The sequence below is a fragment of the Balearica regulorum genome, chromosome 12, assembly GCF_011004875.1.
Source record: "Balearica regulorum gibbericeps isolate bBalReg1 chromosome 12, bBalReg1.pri, whole genome shotgun sequence".
In the NCBI taxonomy this organism is placed as follows: domain Eukaryota; kingdom Metazoa; phylum Chordata; class Aves; order Gruiformes; family Gruidae; genus Balearica; species Balearica regulorum.
The window spans coordinates 22789119-22805682 of NC_046195.1; positions in this window are offsets into that span (position 1 = coordinate 22789119).

Sequence of the window (16564 nt, forward strand, 5' to 3'; positions counted from 1 at the left end):
TCCAGGGCACGGCAAAACTCTGCCTTCGACCTGTGGTAACGCAGCTCCTTCTGCTTCGTGCTGACAGCTCAGACTGATGCTGCAGTCCGGCTTTGCTGTGGTCTAGGTGGCCCTTGAGTATGGGTTTGGTAGGCTCCACCTAGCACCTAATGAGTGTTTGCCTGCTTCGCTGCGCAATTTGGCACGATGGGCAGCCTTTGCTCAGGAGCTGCCCCAGTCTGGGAAAGATAAGGGTGTTGCAGGCCAGCTCGGAGGCAGGATGACAGAGCTGTTTGCAGGCAGCTCCTCTGATCTGCCCAGCTTTGCTATTACTCCCGGAGCAACCATTAATAACCCGAGTCATTACGGGGTGCTTTTCCATTCAGAGACTTAACAGCTCTCTAAAGTCAAACGAGGGAGGTTACGTGCTTCACCCCAGTTGCGCAACGAGTCCTCGGCTGAGCCAGGAACCAAACCCACACCTAACCACCAGGCCGCAGCTCGCCCAGTGCTCACGCTCAGCCCGTGGCCCGGGGCCAGGCTGGGACTCCTTGGTGAGGCCGCAGCGGCTCGGTGCTCGCAGGCTGGGGCACGCTCGTCTCCGAGCCGGCGGGGTGTTTCCCTGCGCAGAGACCTCGGAGGTCTCACTCTCCTTTGGACATTTGGATCTGGGCGTCGTGATCCACCTGGCTTCATGCAGCAGATCCATGGAGAAGGACCGAGCTCTGTCTGCCCGGTCCTGACCCAGGCTCCCGGCTCACACCGCTCCAAAGACTCCGTTGACCCTCCGTACTGCAGCAGCCCCAGACATCTGCTCAGGATCCGACAGGAAAGGAGGTCCCGGGTTGCTCCCTGTCCTCCTCCCCATCACAACCTCGTCCACCCGCAGCCCCCACCGCGGTGTCATGGACCCCCAAGCCAAAGCCCGTGAGCCGTCGCTCTTCCTCGTCCCGCTCCCAGCTGCACAGCTCAGCCCTCCCTTGCCCGGGGAGCCCAGGCAGACGCGGTCCTGGACGTTCCCAGGACGTCTGCGTTACAAACACGCCTCCGAAGCGACGCTGTGACGAGGAACATCAGCCCGGCACCTACCAGCTGGTTGTCGAGTAGGAGGGCAATGGGATTCTTTGGTACCGAGCAAACTTCTGGGTTTGCCTGTGTGACCCCCCCCAGCCGCCTGGGATGAAGGAGGAAGGGGGAACTCACGGGCTCTGGGGCGTTTCATGATTTTCGAGCGCAGGACGAGACCCCCCGTGCCATTTGAGGTTGCAGCCCTGCGTCCCGGCAGCCCTCGCTGGGAAGGGGCCGCCCAGCAGCCCGGGGGGTGGCTGGCGGTGGCTTGTCCTCCAGCAAGGGGGGGCCTGGTCGTCCCCCGGCTCCTAACCAGTGTCAGAGGTGGCTGCTCCGAGGGCTGTATCGGTCGCAGCAACCTCCTGCTATAAGGGATCATCGCGCCTTAAACTAGCTCCGTATCATTAGTTACATCTAATTGAAGGTGTTTTGAATGCAACCTCCACAACACACAAACCAAATGGGAAATGACATACCATCAAATTAATGCCCCCGAACCATGATAAATGACTGGTTAGATGATTAATGTTTCTATTTCTTGGTTTTAGAGAGAACAATGCTGCCTGGCCCAGCATTTATCTGCGCGGTGCCAGCAAAAGGTCACCAGGCGTCCTCAAAATAAATAGGGCGATCACCCCGCTGCTACGCCCTCAGACGCACGGTGGCTCTCCCATCTCTACGCACGCTGCAGCCCGCGCGCCCGGGGACGGAGCAGGGCGAGCTTCGAGCATCGCCCCGGCCGGAGCCGGCGAGCAGCGATCGTCCCGCTCGGGTCCCTTTCGGCTCCGTCACCGTGAGCATCCCAGGCTGCCTCGGAAAATCGTTCCCTGATGATGCATCTGAGGAAGCCGGTTGTCAGAGCGATGGTTTATTGGATTGGGGTTTTGACATCTGAGAGGACTCGTTGCTACGCTGGCTGTTTTATTAAATCATTAAAAGACACTTCTTTAATAGTTCCAGAAATATCAACTTTTCATGTGGCTGGGGCGGCTTGCTGCTCTGCACCTGGAAACGGCACAAATTCTCTTTCAGGTTCAAAGCAGTCTGGCTTCTGATACACCGCGTGTAATTAGAGATAATTGAAGCGAGCGCGTTCAAAGGAGCCCGAGGACCGGCGGAGATGAGGAGCTGGCTGCGTTGGCGCGCGGCACCATCTGCACCGCACGGTCCGACCCGCCACGCCGGGGCTGTGCCGAGTCCCGCCGGCCCCTCGACGCCGGCACCGGCTGAGCCCAAGCGTGCGGGGCTGATGCCGCAGGTCTCGGCGATGCCGCGGTGATTTATGGCAAAACCCTGCAGAGGGACAGCAAGCCGGGGCGAGGACGGCTGGAGATCCCGCAGCTTGTCCCGACAAGACGCTGTTTGTGTGCGGAGATTAAAGTCTCCTGTTCAGTAGCAGGAAAATGCAAATGCTGTTTAAACAAGCTGTTAATTGTTAAACCACATTATTTAGGGGTAATAATCACTGGAACACCTTGTACTGCTAAAATGAGGCCAAGAGCTCTCTGGTCATGGGCTCCACAAGAGGAGGATGTCTCTTGTTTATGTCTGATGAAAACTAGGAGGCAGAGACGTGGGAACGGGGGGAATAAAGGAAATTACTGAAGCGTGAAAGGAGAGGGTCCGGGGACCAGCTCTGGTAGCCATGGCTCGGGTCCCACGGGGAAAGGGAGACCCCGGATGGAGAGGGAGATGGTGGGGATGGGGAGGATAACGCTGCAGATGGGAAGGGGGATCCCACGGATGGGAAAGGGGATCCCACGGATGGGAAAGGGGATCCCACAGATGGGAAAGGGGATCCCACGGATGGGAAAGGGGATCCCACGGATGGGAAAGGCTGATCCCACGGATGGGAAAGCAGATCCCACAGATGGAAAAGGCTGATCCCACGGATGGGAAAGGTTGATCCCACTGGCTCGGCACAGACTGGGAGTTGCTCCAGCTGACAACATTGAGGCTGTTGCAGGCGCCAGCACCTCTTTATGAGGGCAGGGGTGTTCTCAGCCGGTTGTCACCACAGGAGCAAGCACCTTGCCCTTGCTTTGCACCGAGACTCCTCTGCTCCTGCCACCTTTTGCATTTGTTTGCCGGGGAGCCAGGCCTGCAGGCAGGTGTTGCCAGGAGGGTTTGCCTGCGGGACGGGTGTTGTCGGGAGCCCGGAGGAGCTGGTGTCCTTCAGAGCCCCGGTGATGGCATCAAGGCTGGCGTGATCCTCGGCAGCTCGAAGCCCTGGGAAATCCCAGCGCAAAGGCTGGGCAGCAAAGCCGGCTCCCACCGGCACAAGGAGGGCAGGATATGTTCGGAGACTCCTGGCAGACCGGCTTGCAGCTCCTCCCAGCAGGTCCACGGGTTCAGCCGCAAGCGGTGGCTTCGGGCATCTCTGTGCAGATGCTGCCGGTCCCACCTCATCCTGAGAGGACCTCGCTGCGGGGTCTCTGGCCAAGCCCACCTGGGCTGGGCAATCGAGCGATGCCGCAGGAGACTGTCCCCAGGGACCAGCACCCAGCACCCACCCTCTTTGCTGCGGGAGAGTGGGGTGCGTCCGGCCGTCTGGCTGTCGGTGCTCCCGGACGCGTGCACGGGGCTTCGAGATCCACCACGGCAGACCGAGCCGTGCCAGGCCCGTATCCCCCATCTCCCTGCCGGGAGGAGGTTTTGGCGGGAGCTGCTCTCTGCCCATCCCGCCCGCCCAGGGGCTGAGCTGCCGGAGGTGTCTCCTACCGGGCCGCAGTGGGAGGGAAGGGGAAGGAGCGGTTGCCTGACCCAGCCGAAAAGAGACCCCCAGCTCCTTTGCATGGGCGCAGGAACGGTGCAAAACACCCCAAAAGGCAGCCATGACCCTCGTACCCCGCGCCGTGGGACAGCCCCGCGCCCCGGCGCTGCAGCACCCGTCGGCACCCGTCGGACCCTGCGTGGGGAAACTGTTCCAGCACGCCGGGATTTTGTTCCCCTGGGTTTGGGGAAGAAGGAGAAACCCCTGGGAGGAAAGCGGCTCGCTTCAGAGCGGGGTTTCGACAACCAGGAACTCATGTATACTTTGGATTTTAATCCAATGCGGCTGGGGCCATGTGCAAGATGTAATTTAAGCTCCAGCTCGAGGTCCAAATGTTCTCCAAGTGTGGAGGTTTTGGCACTGAGGTTTTGGTTTGCTCCCAGCTTTCATGGCAAATTGAATAATCATATGAGAGAGAGGAAAGGAGAAAGAGCAAGAGGAAAAAAAAAAAAAACAACCCACTATCGATAGTTCTTCCAAAAGTGGAAAGAACCAAAACACATTTTGGCTTCATCAGCCCTGAAACAGAGTTATTTCCCTCCAGATCTGGAACAGCCTTTCGAACAACATTTTTCAATTTAGCTTTTTATTAAAATAAAGCCATGCCCCGGCAAATCCGCGCAGAGCTGCCGCCTGCGACCACGGAGGTTCCCCACAACCGTACCTGCCTTTATAGCTCCTGCTCGTGCTGCTGGCATCCAAACAAACATTTCCTTCACCGTTTCAGAGGCCTCTGGGAGTGGCTGGCTAGGAAGTATGGAGAGAGATTCCTGTGCACACATTTAAATCACCTACTGTTGTGCTAACTTTCTGGCCTTCTATATCTTTTAATTATTCCCATGTTTACAGCTTTCTGCGGCTTAAAGGATTTTTTCCCCTCAAATGCATGTTTTCCTGACAATTAGCCCTGCTGGCTGTAAAAGTGCAGATGAAGAGCTGGAGACGGAGACGAGCCCAGCCCCAAAATCCAAACCTCCCTCCTCGCTGCAGTGCCGGCGGCCAGCCCCGGTTCAGCACCGTCCTGGCTGGGCACCGGGGCCAGTCCCGGCTCAGCACCAAGCCCCGCTCTGTGCATGCCCTGAAGCGGGAGCCCCCAGCCAACCGAGCCAGGATCGGCCCACGGCAGCCGGCGGTGCAGCGGCGCGGTGCAGCCAGACGTTGGGAGCTGCCAGGGTCTGCCACGGAGGGAATGATGGGCTGGGCAGCCGTGGGGCAGCCGTGGGGCAGCCGTGGGGTGCAGGTCCCATGGGGTCACGCAAGCCCAAAGCCTCCCGTGCAAGCTCAGCTCCGATGTTCACATGCAAGCGAGCAAATTAAAACCATGGCTGGGCGCTCCCCCGCGCCGGCTCTCCGTGCCGCAGTCGGGGCTCACACGGACCCGCTCGGCGGTGGCTGCGTCCTCGCCCTCTCGGGGGGCCCAGCCTGTCCCCCCGGCCGGTCCCAGGGCCCATGCAGCAGCCAGGCTCTGCTCTCCGGGGACACCCGGGGGGGCCGTGCGTGCTCGCCGCGCTCTCCGCTGCCGCAGCAGCCAGGCGGGGGGTCTGCTGTGCTTGGCCGCGTTGTTGCCTATAACAGAGAAGCAAACCGCAGCGCCGCGGCCGCCCCTCGCCGAGCCTTTCTGGCGTGCGATGGCTTGAGCAGGATGGTGCCGGTGCCCGAGGGGACCCCTGAGCCCAGCCAGGTTTTCCCCGGGCGCGCAGGAGGGGTCTGGGGGGGTTCATGCGCGCCAGCAATGCTAAACAGCCTCCTGCCGCCCAGCCCCGGTTTGGAGCAGGTCACGTCCCCAAGCTCAAAGCATCCCAAGCTTGCCTGGAAACCCTGGGGAGTTTGCTCCAGCACAGCTCGGCCGGCAGCGTGCACCCCGCGCACCAGCCAGCAGCACCCCGGGCTGGGGAGGGTGACCCCGGGCACGTCCCACGGCTCACGCGTGGGTTTTATTTTCCTCGCAGCCCCTCAAGGCAGAGGCAGGAGGGGAATCCCGGGCCTCCCCCCGAAGCTGGCCCCACCGTTTCTCGCTCTGACTCAACCCGCATCCTGCACGGTGCCCGGCTGCGTGGCTGGAAACTCCCGTGTGCGGGCACGGGGCGGAAAGGTCCTTCGCCGGGGACAGAGGTGCAGGCGGACGGCCAGCCCCGGCCCCGCTGCACCGTGGGTCCCAGCCCCACCGAGCGGTTATCCTCTGCACTTCCGCACCTGAGGAAACCCCAAAAATAACCCCTGAGCTCGGCTTAGTCGGTGGGGATTCACAGATGCGCAAACAACCCGGGTCCGGGCTGCTGGCCAGGGCGAGGGCAGGCGGGAGGTGACCCGGAGGGTGCCGGGTAGCGGGGACACGCGGCAGGTTGCAGACCCCGCAAACATCCACCCCCTGCTCCGGTGCTGCGGGACCTGGGCGGGGAGCATCGCCTGGGGTCTCATCACCCCCCCCGGCACACCGGGCTCCTGCGGAGCCTTTGGCTCTGCACCAGCCCCTCTGCACTCCAACCCCGACAACCACCGAAGGCAACAGGGAGGTGTAATCTCACGATTACCGGGATACGGAAGGTGGAACCCACGCTCTGGTGACCCTGCCCGGTGCTCCTGGGGCCAGAGACACCCCGGGTTTAAACACCCCACTTGTAACGCCGCACCCCAGCCCCTGCACCCGCGCAAAGAGCGGCTTCAGGGTGCAGTGGGGTGTCGGGGCCAGGTACCGGGGGCTCCCACAGTGTCCCCTCCGTCCCTGCACCGCATCCGACCCCTCATTAACCAGCGCTACCCTGAAATTAGATGGGAGGTTTCTGTTAATCAGCTACAAACTATTAAGTCATCGGCCAAACTACTCTCCTGCTACTTTTGCAAGGAATTAGGCCTCTATAAAATCAAACAGCATGAATCTTAAAGATTTACACGGTGCTTTTTTAACAGTTTTCAGTATATTTCAATAGTTAATAAAACTAAATGCTGCTTTGTGTAAAAGGTAATAGATTACAATCTAGTGTATTTTACTAGCACTCAGTGTGTTCATCTAACACCTAATACGTTAAAGTTGGAATCTATGAAAAGCACTTTGTGGAGATTAAAAGCAGATTTATCACAGATGTGCCTCAACATTATGCTTGGCTTGAACCATTAGACTCCTGGAGTTTAAAGGTTAGACTTTAATGACTTCAAGGAAGTTGGTTACTTTTTAAAGCTTTAAATAAGCAGCTAAGATACTAATGCCATTTACAAAACAGGGAAGACTGGTTAAGAGCTGTTCAGAGGATGCCTGAGTTACCACTTCAATGTCTGCTCTTTAAATCGCTTTGAAGCAGACACATCTCAGCGCAGTAGTTTAACCCTCATGCAAATTAATAATACGTTATTTACTAGATGAAAGTGTTTCCTTGAAAACTTTGGTGGCAGAGCTTTGCTTCCACGGCTGCACTGCCCAGATCTCCGAAGGATGGGAGCGATTAGCTGCAAATTGCGCTGCCTGACTGCTGCTGTTTGCAGAGGGCAGGAGCAGGGAAGGGCGGCCGGAGCCCGGCTACGGTTCGTGACCGGCCAGTGGCCACCTTATATATTCACGCAGAGAAAATGCTTCGTATGGAGCAGTATCGGCTTTAGCCTCTGCGCGCTCCTGCGGCGTTCACGTCCCGTTGCAGAGGAGGTCCAAACCTCAGCCCTGATGCCGCGGTTGCCCACGGAGCCGTTTGCTGCCTCTCCGACTGCGTACGAAGCTGCCGTGGCTGCTGCCGGTGGCTCTGCTGCTCTGCTGCCTGCTAACGGCGTGGGTCCCTGCGGGCAGGTCTCCGCCGGCGGCTTTCCGTGCCCGTATCCCTGCCCTCGCAGACACGATGGCAGAGCTGAGAGCACGGCCACGGCACGGCAGTAACCTCCGCGCACAGCCCGGGTGGCACCCACCCCAGGGACACTCCTGCTCCTGTCCCCACGCGTACCGGGGCCGCGTACGGCTGCTGGGGAGCTGGTGGGTCCTGGGAGGTTCCTCCCTGGGCATCCTCGGGCTGGTGACCGACAGATGCCTTGGATGTGTCTGTTCCTCTCCTGAGAAATCGAATCAGGCTGAAACAGGTTTTGCAGAGCTGGGATGATTAACACCAAAGACGCTGCGGGTCCCATCCCTGCGTGGGGTAACTCAGCCTGGGTGCTACGAACAGAGGGACGGAGCAGCACGGGGCGCGTCGCTGGTGGCCTGGGAGAGGCACCCTCCCCACTGCGCTCCTTTTTGGTACTTTCTATGGGCTTGCACGTTTTTCTGCCCTCAGGGCAGCCGCCGTCGTGGCCTTACAGTACTGGCAGAGCATCGTCTGCCTTGGGGACATATTTTCCAGCAGCAGATCAATGAACCCTTGTCCTTGTGCTCCACAAAATGACTCAACTTGTCCTTTGCCTGGCCCAGGCGATGCTGGTGAGCGTTTCCCCCAGTTTTCGTGTATTCCCGGATCCTTGCGCAGTGCGGGCGATGGGGACGAGGCCCCGGCTCGCAGCTCTCGCCCCCCTCCGCTGCTTCTGCTTTTCCCCGGCCACTGCTTGCACAAACGGGCATCCCACTGAAATCCTTCACACAGGTTTTCCCGGCCGAATGTCTGGAATCATAAGAGGACTGCAGCAAATTATCCTGACAATGCCTTAAAAAACAAGTATTGATCTTCATAAATACTTGATGTATATGCAATATAAAATAAATACTTTACAACAAGGTATATATCATCATTTCTTCTGTCCTGAGGGCAATGACTCTAATTAAACACTTGATTAAAATTTAACCCCAGTGACACTAACTAAACGTTCAAGGACATACTGAACATATTTAGGAAAGTACCTGCACGTACGGGGGTCGGTGGATAAATGACATTAGACACCTGAGGGAAAGCGCTCTCCTTGCCCCTCTGTGCTCGGACAGGGGTGCGACCGGCTCCCTCCAAGGCTCCTGCCTGGCTGCATCCCACACGCGGGGCTTCCGACCCTCTCCATTCCTTTTTTCACAATGTTTTATGATGTTTGAATTAACACGAGTTTCTGTTGATGTTTAAACAAATAAATAATTATGCTGCCATCCAAATTTCCTCTTTTTTTTTTTTTTTCCTAAATAAATAAAAAAACCCCGACAAACCCACACACCCTCCCCATGATTTAATTTGGATTTCACGCGTTAGGCGGTGCCTCCTGATGGCAATGGGGTTTGGTATCAAGGTGGGCAGGGGCTGAACGCCCGGTGCCGATGCCTGCTTGCTGCGCCGTGCCGTGCGGGCTGGGCAGGCAGCGCTGCAGGCAGCACTGCGGGCAGCAGTGGGAGGAAGCGGGTTGGAGCAATGAGCTCCATATGCAGCGAAGAGGGGGGAGCAGCTCAACGGGCAACGAAGGCCAAGGAGAAAGCGTCCGGGCTTGGACCACTTCAGGATGAATTTTGCCCCACGCCACTGGGTTGTTTGGGTTTCGGTTTGGGGTTTTTTTGCATCCTTCAGTCTAAAAAGATTAGGATAGTTAGAATAATTAACTATTAATAGTTAATGATTTACAAGGCAGTAGTGAGGCCAGTCACTCCCAGGTGGGAACGGGGCACTCGGTGCTCATTCCCAGGCGCTTTCAGAGCTCCCCACTGCCGGGACGTCAGGCACAAACCAAGAGCAGAGCACCCAAATTCAGCAGCAAGCGGATTTTCACGATCGAAACCCCAAAACGAACCAGAAGTGAAGCCTATTCTTCAAAGGGCTGTTAACACGTTCTTTTTTAACAATTGCAGTCATTTGCCTGGTATGCTTGTTTCTTTTTCATCTGCCTTGTTTTCAAAGTGACGTTACAGAAAGAGAGAGAGAGGAATTACCATTCCGGTGCGCTGGCTGCAGCCTGGCCAGCGCTCAGCCCTGCTCGGCGCGGAGGTTAGCGGGTGCTCTGCAAGTGCCAGCAGCCTGACCCGCCGTCGCAGCCCGTCTTCAACTTTCTGCTCTTTGATGGGGATCTTTGAAGTCACCCCGAGATGCTGCAATGAGCAAGAAATAACACGCAGCGAACAAACTTCGTGTTTGAAACTCTTCCCAACCAGCACGAACCAGTTGCTAAAGGTTTTCCATTTTGCAACGGCTTCGCCTGGATTGCAATTGCAAAATGTTTATCATCTGCCGTAACACCACGATTTCAGAAAATGCAGGAAACTGTAAGCTTTCTCCAGAAACCGTATAAAAAGGAGCACCCTCTAAAAAGGAGATATTCCAAACGTGAACAGATTGTTAGACCGCTGTGTGCATACCTGTTACTAATTCAACGTCTCAAGCCGTAAGGGCTGCAGACCCCTTCCCAGGTGCTGCCTCTCCGTAGCCGCCGATGGCATTGCAGAGCGTCAGAAAGGCTCGTGGCCCGACGGGGACATTCTCAGCAACAAGTAGAAATGGGACTTAAAAATTAGACCTGGGCAGCCTCTGCCTGTGCGGAGCCGATAAACAGCACCCTGAGGGCATCCGCAGCTTGTGTGGGTCCTCTCTGCTTTCCATTCCAGTGGTGGGGTGTGGGGTGATGCTGGTGCTTGGGGTGATGCTGGTGTTTGGGGGTGACATTGGTGTTTGGGGTGATGTTGGTGTTTGGGGTGATGCTGGTGTTTGGGGTGATGCCTGTGTGCTGTCGGTAGCAGAGACTGTCCGTGGGATGAGGTGTGAGCCATCCCGGCTGGTAAAGGCTCTGTGAGCAGTTGGGCTGGGGACGCAGGACCAGGATTTGGCCCGCCAGCTGGGAGCAGCCTGCTTGGAGGCAGCCCAGGAGCCGTGCACGCACTTTTGGGAAGAACAAGCCAAACCCAGCGTCATGCTGTTGCCCCGGGGAGCCACCTGAAGTGCGGGACCACTGGCAGCCAGCACCCAAACCCCATCCTGCCCCACGCACAGCGCCAGGGAGCCATCTCCACGGGCTCAGAAAAGGCCCCTTATTCCTCTGTCCTCACAGGATTGGGCTCCCTCCTGCTGGGACGTGGCGCTGGGCAGGGAAGGACCAGGCTGGGAGCCCATCCCCTGTGCTCGTCGGCAGCACGTCCCTGCCCACTGCGGTGGGAACCAGCCCTTTCGCTCGGGTGTGCAGATGGAAATTTGCATCAGTCCACCATTAGGCGGTAGTTCTCATTTAAGGCAATAAAGGTGCTTAATTTCATAGGGAAAACTTAATGGAGCACTTAGTTCTCATGCACTGCTTCCCTGACATTTTATAGTCTTTGAAAGTATAACTTAATAACGGCCAGAAGCCTGAATCCCCAGGTTCTCCTGACCCCCTCAGGAAACAAAATAAAGCCGTTTGGAAAAAAAAGAGCAGGTGTTGTGGAAAAGTCAGAAGATGCAAATTCTTCCTTCTCATTAATTATTGTATTTATTCCACGATTCCACCTGTTCATATGACGTCTCTCCCTCACGGAGACTTCTCACAGCAGATTAAAGTGCACTTTTATCATTATTCTGAAAGGCATTTCATAAGGGAACATTAGTTCTCCTACATTATTCTCGCATGTTATAAAAAGTGTCTTTTTAAAATATTAGACAGCAATCGAGATTAATTTAAACCACATCAAACATGCACGGCTGGTTTGCTGGAATATTCACCCCCACCAACACATGCTCCTCGATGCACCAGCCCCGGGCAGACCTGCACTCTGCTTTCCAGGATGGTGAGCAGCCCGACCTCCAGGAGACGATGGAGCTGCAGGGAGATGACGGCGGTCCGGGCTCTGCTCGTCAAACTCCAGCCAGAGAAACACAGAAGAGATTTTGACCATCAGAGCAAGTCTCATCCAAGTGGTTGGGGCCCAGGGCTGCATCCCCTAGAGAGGTGATGGACCTCGGCCAGGCATCTCCTCCAAGCACCTCAACACCTCTGGACACCGGGCTCCCCGTGCCGACGCTGAGCCAAGGGTAGGATTGGGGCAGGGCGAGGAGGTCCGTCACCCATCCCCAGGAGAGCCAAATCATTTTGCTGGCGTGACTTCCATCGCTACCGCTGCTTCGGCACCCCAGGCCTGCGTCCCACCGCGGGAGATGCTCGGACCACTGATGTTCATCTACCGGTGGCCAGGTAGTCGCCCCTCGTGTCGCAGCCCAGCGGGACCAGACTTGGGCAGGGCTGTTGTTCCCAGGGAAACCAGGACCATGGAAAACCCAGAGTCACAACCGTTTCCCCAGAGCAATGGAAACTTTTAATCTTCATTCATTTTCATCCAAAATAATTTCTTTAGGAGCAAAAAGTTTATAGTGCTTTTAAATATAAATTGTGCCTTCTTTATCGACTTGGCGAACAAGGACTTTGCGCTCAGATCTTGTGGTCACTTTGAGCTGCAACGTTTTATCGCGGCACATCAGAGCAGAGCAATCTCCCCTTCTCGCTGCCCGAGGGGCCGGATTCAGCACTGCTTCACTTAGCATTCAAGCCACATCCTCCTCATGGAGGACCTATCAGCCAGATACCTGAAAACACATTTTCAACTCCAGTGAGCAATTGACTTTCAAAGCTCGTGATGCTTGTCAGCGTGTCTCCTAGGGCAACAAACAAACTCCGGAGAGCAGCGAGCCCGGCTTCCCGCAGAAGAAAAAGACCATGAAGGTAGAAGAAGATCCTGCTTGTGTTTTAACACTATTTATGGACTGTGCAGTACTCAGAGGAGGAAACAAACCTGCAGAAACTTTGGTCTGTTTTGCTTGGCGGTGCCTTGTCATAGGAGCATCTTCCTGGCTCTGCGCCTGTGGGTACGGAGGAGACGCTGGTCCCCACGCCCGGGCAGCAGTGGAGGCTGTGCGGGATCAGTCCTGACACAGCAGCACCCCACAAAAAATGAACATCTGGAAATTCAACAGCTGGCAGGAAAGCCGACCCGAGCCAGAGGGACTGCGACGGGTTAGGGATGCTTTGGGGCCTCTCTCTGACTTTGCACAGCCCTGTGAGCACACGCGCGAGGCTGCCCCGGGGACGCAGGGCTGAGGCAGAGGGACGGGCTCGTGCAAAGGGCCAGGTAAAGGGCTGGCATCACGGGGGGCAGCCGCAGGCAGCCCATGCCCCTGGGGCAGCCATGCAGGATTGCTGCCGCAGCAGGAGCCGGGCAGCGCTCGGACATCTGCCCTGCACGTAGCAGCAAAGCTGGGGGTCAAACCCCTTGAAAAATCTCACCCCAAGTTACTTATCTGAGACTGTTGGGCTGCAATCTGGGGCTGCCTCTCTGCGTTTGTTGCTGCAGCCAAAACCTGCCCCTTCGAGTGGGCCGTGCCTCCAGGGCTGTGCGCTGGTCCCACCGACCCGGGACCCCACTCTCCCGGGCTGGGGGTCTGCAGGGATCCCTTGGGGTGCTGGGGGGTGCAGAGGAGGGCAGGGCAGCGGATGCGACACCGGTCTCGGCTGCCAGGGAAGCGCTGCTGATGCTCCCGATTCCTCGTGCGATTCCCCCTCAACTTCCCTGCTTACATGCTCAATTTATAGAAAGTAGGAGAAGTGTCTTATTCCCGGCGTCAGGATGAACACTCCTGTTTGCCACATGTTTTGTTAGATCGTTAAGACATCAAACAGGCACCTAAAGGAGCTGCAGTTCGGCATCCACCGCCCGGGTGCGGGGTGCTGCGTGCCGGGGGGAGGCGCAGCGGGAGCCGGGAGCGGAGGGAGGGCTGGGGCTGGGGAACCCCCTTCCACCGCCCGGCCATGCCTGTGGCAAGCCCGTGGACTCTGTGCCATCGGTGTGAGCTCCCGTGGCTAATGAGGACCATTTATATGTCGACGTTATTACCTGATTCATCGCTGAGTGACAGATTCTCCGTGAAGTTCCTGTTATTATTAAGATCTCTATTACCGGACTATCCAGGCATGAATCTGCCTGGAACTCCTGGGCACGGGATGAAGACCAATAGCCACGTTTCTCAGCCAGCTTCTGCAGGATAGCGTGCGATGCTGCCCTCCCTTCCGCGCCTGCGTGAGCTTTCCTCCCACGTGCTTTCCACCGAGGTGGCAGGGTTCTGTCTAGGAGCCACCCGTGCAGTGAGAGGACACTTGCCATGGGGGCTGCAGCCTCAGAAGTCTCCGTAGATGCCCCTTTCTGTGGCACAAAGGTGGTTTAATGAAAGCAAGGAGGGGGCAAGAGACACAGCCAGTCCCGTGGGTCGGGCAGGAGAGAGGAGGACGGTGCCAGGGAGCGAGGGGAAGGGGAGAGGAGAGGGGCACGGCCGGGCATCAGCAGGGCAGGAGGATGCAGGCTGGTGTCTGCTTTCTCACCAGGACACAGAGCGCAGGGAGGGACCGGGGAGGTGATGGGACCTTTCACAGGCCCAGGGGTCCCCGAGGATGAGCATCCCTGGAGCCTGGGGATGAGCATCCCCTGGGCAGCGGGTTCTCCCACAGGACAGAGGGATGTGGGACCCAGGATGGGGCTGGGTACGGGACGGAGGGACATGGAAGGGTCCCGGGTCCCAGGCAGGGGTCCCGGCGTGGCTTTCCCAGCACTACGGGAGACCACGGGCAGCAGAAAGCCAGCGTGGAGAAAAGACCAGCGCGGCCCTGAGCGGTGCGGATGAGCCAGCGGGGTCAGCTGATGCTCGCTAAATGTTTCGTTGAAATGCTGAACTTGCCGGGTTATAAAAAAACAAGAGAAAAACCAAACAATAAAAAAGCGGAGGTTTGCCTTAGTGATGCTGCCGGGAACTGCTGACAAAGCTGCTCCTGACAAAGCCCCAGCAGGAGGGGGGGAACTGTCTCTTTGCTCTGCCTGTCTCCCGCTGAACAAGGATCACTTTTAATGGGCTGAATACATACAACATACAGCTGACAACAAAGATGTTAGACTAACCTAACAAGAGAGTGAAACAGAAACAGCACACAGTGAGTAATTAGAATCTAATTAATTTGCATTTCACAAGAGAGTCAGAGATGTCAGAGGGAAAAAAAAAAAAAAAAAAGAAAAAAAAAAGTCCCCAAGATTAAAGGGCTGGCGGAGAAGAGCGAGGGGGTGAGTGGAAACACTCGGCACAGCCGGGACCGACACGCAGCAGCCCGCGGAGCCGGTCGGGATGGGCAGGATTAAATGGTAGCAGGTGGGAAGATGACAGGTCTGGGAGCAGCGGCCAACAAAGGTGTCTGCGGGTCAGCAAAATTACACCGAAAATATCCAAACAGCAACTTTTTCTGTTGAACAGCATCCCTTACTTTGCAGTATTCTTCCCCCTGCTGCTCAACGGCTCTGCCAGAGGAAAAGAAGCGGCGGGGGTGGGAGGAAGGCGATGGTGTGGTAAGAGCATCCAGCTCTGGGAGGTGCTGGGAAGGCGGCGGCAGACACGGCGCAGAGCTCGGCAGAGCCGCTAACAGCCGCTAACAGCGTTACCGACCGCGGCTCTCCTCGCAAAGGCAGTTCCTTCCCAAAATTAGTGCTTGCAATATGTTAATCTTTATGTTCAACACCCTATTTCTTAACGCTGGCTGTTCCCGTGAGGCAAGCCATCCCGGATCTACATAACATCAAGGGAAGATTTACAGCTTGTTTCCATAATGATGACACCAGGCAGAAGATTATGCTGTCAGAGATGCCGGCGCATCCACACAAGCCCTAGGGAAGAAAAACAACCGTCACCCACCCCCCCCCCCCGTAGTGCTACGTGATTATCATCCCTGCCTATCGACAGCTGCCAGGTCTGCCCTGCGCCCCTGCCTGCACCCCTGCCTGCCTGCCTGCCTGCCCGCCCCGTGGCTCTGCTCCCTCGTGGGAGCGGGCGCGCGGGATAGGCAGGCATCGGGGGAAATGCGGCTGGCTGAATTCGAAGGGCACCGAGCCAGGCTGCAGGCAGCTGCCTGCATAGCAAAGAGGACGCGGGTTTGGAGATGAGGGTCTGCTGAGCCCCCATGAGTGAAGTCCCTTTGGATTGTCACAGAATCACGGAATGGTTTGGGGTGGAAGGGACCTGTCCAGCCCATCTAGTCCAACCCCCCCCGCCATGAGCAGGGACGTCCGCAACCAGGTCGGGATGCTCAGAGCCCCGTCCAACCTGACCTGGAGTGGTTCCAGGGATGGGGCATCCACCACCTCTCTGGGCAACCTGGGCCGGTGCCTCACCACCCTCAGTGTAAAAACTTTCTTCCTTATAATAGCTAGCCTGAATCTCCCCTCTTTTAGCTCAAAACCATTCCCCTTGGCCTGTCCCTCCCTGCCCTTGTCACCAGCCCCTCTCCAGCTTTCCTGGAGCCCCTTTGGGTACCAGAAGGGGCTCTAAGGTCTCCCCGCAGCCTTCTCTTCTCCAGGCTGAACCAGCCCAACTCTCTCAAATTTTGGGGATTCTGGGGAAGGAGGAGCAGGTGCTGCTCCCGGTGCTCCCTGGGCTGGCGCCGACCATCCCGCTGGGCAGCCGTGGGCCAGACCTGCCCCGGGCAGGGCAGTGAGGAGCCAGCACCAGCAGCAGCACCAGCACCAGCAGCAGCAGCAGCACGTCCTTCCACCCCAGCACAGGCACTTTCCTAACCCCGGTCCCAGGCCCTGCGTATCCCTGCCGGCCTTCGCTGTGGCTTTCACAAGCCCCGTGTCTGGCGCTGGGGAGGAACATCTGGCACATCTGCACGCGTTGCAAGGACGGAAGGCGACGTGGGGCTGGCTCGCCGCTCCTTGCACCCACGGCTGCAGCCCGGGGACTGGGGTGGTGGCAGCAGGAGAAGCAAACAAAAATCAGATGCAAACAAAATGCAAATCTTAAACCTTGCTGTAGGCAGACGGGGCTGGGGGCAGCCTGGGGAGGGGAGACGAGGGGCAGAGCGAGGAGCGGGGTCCCCACA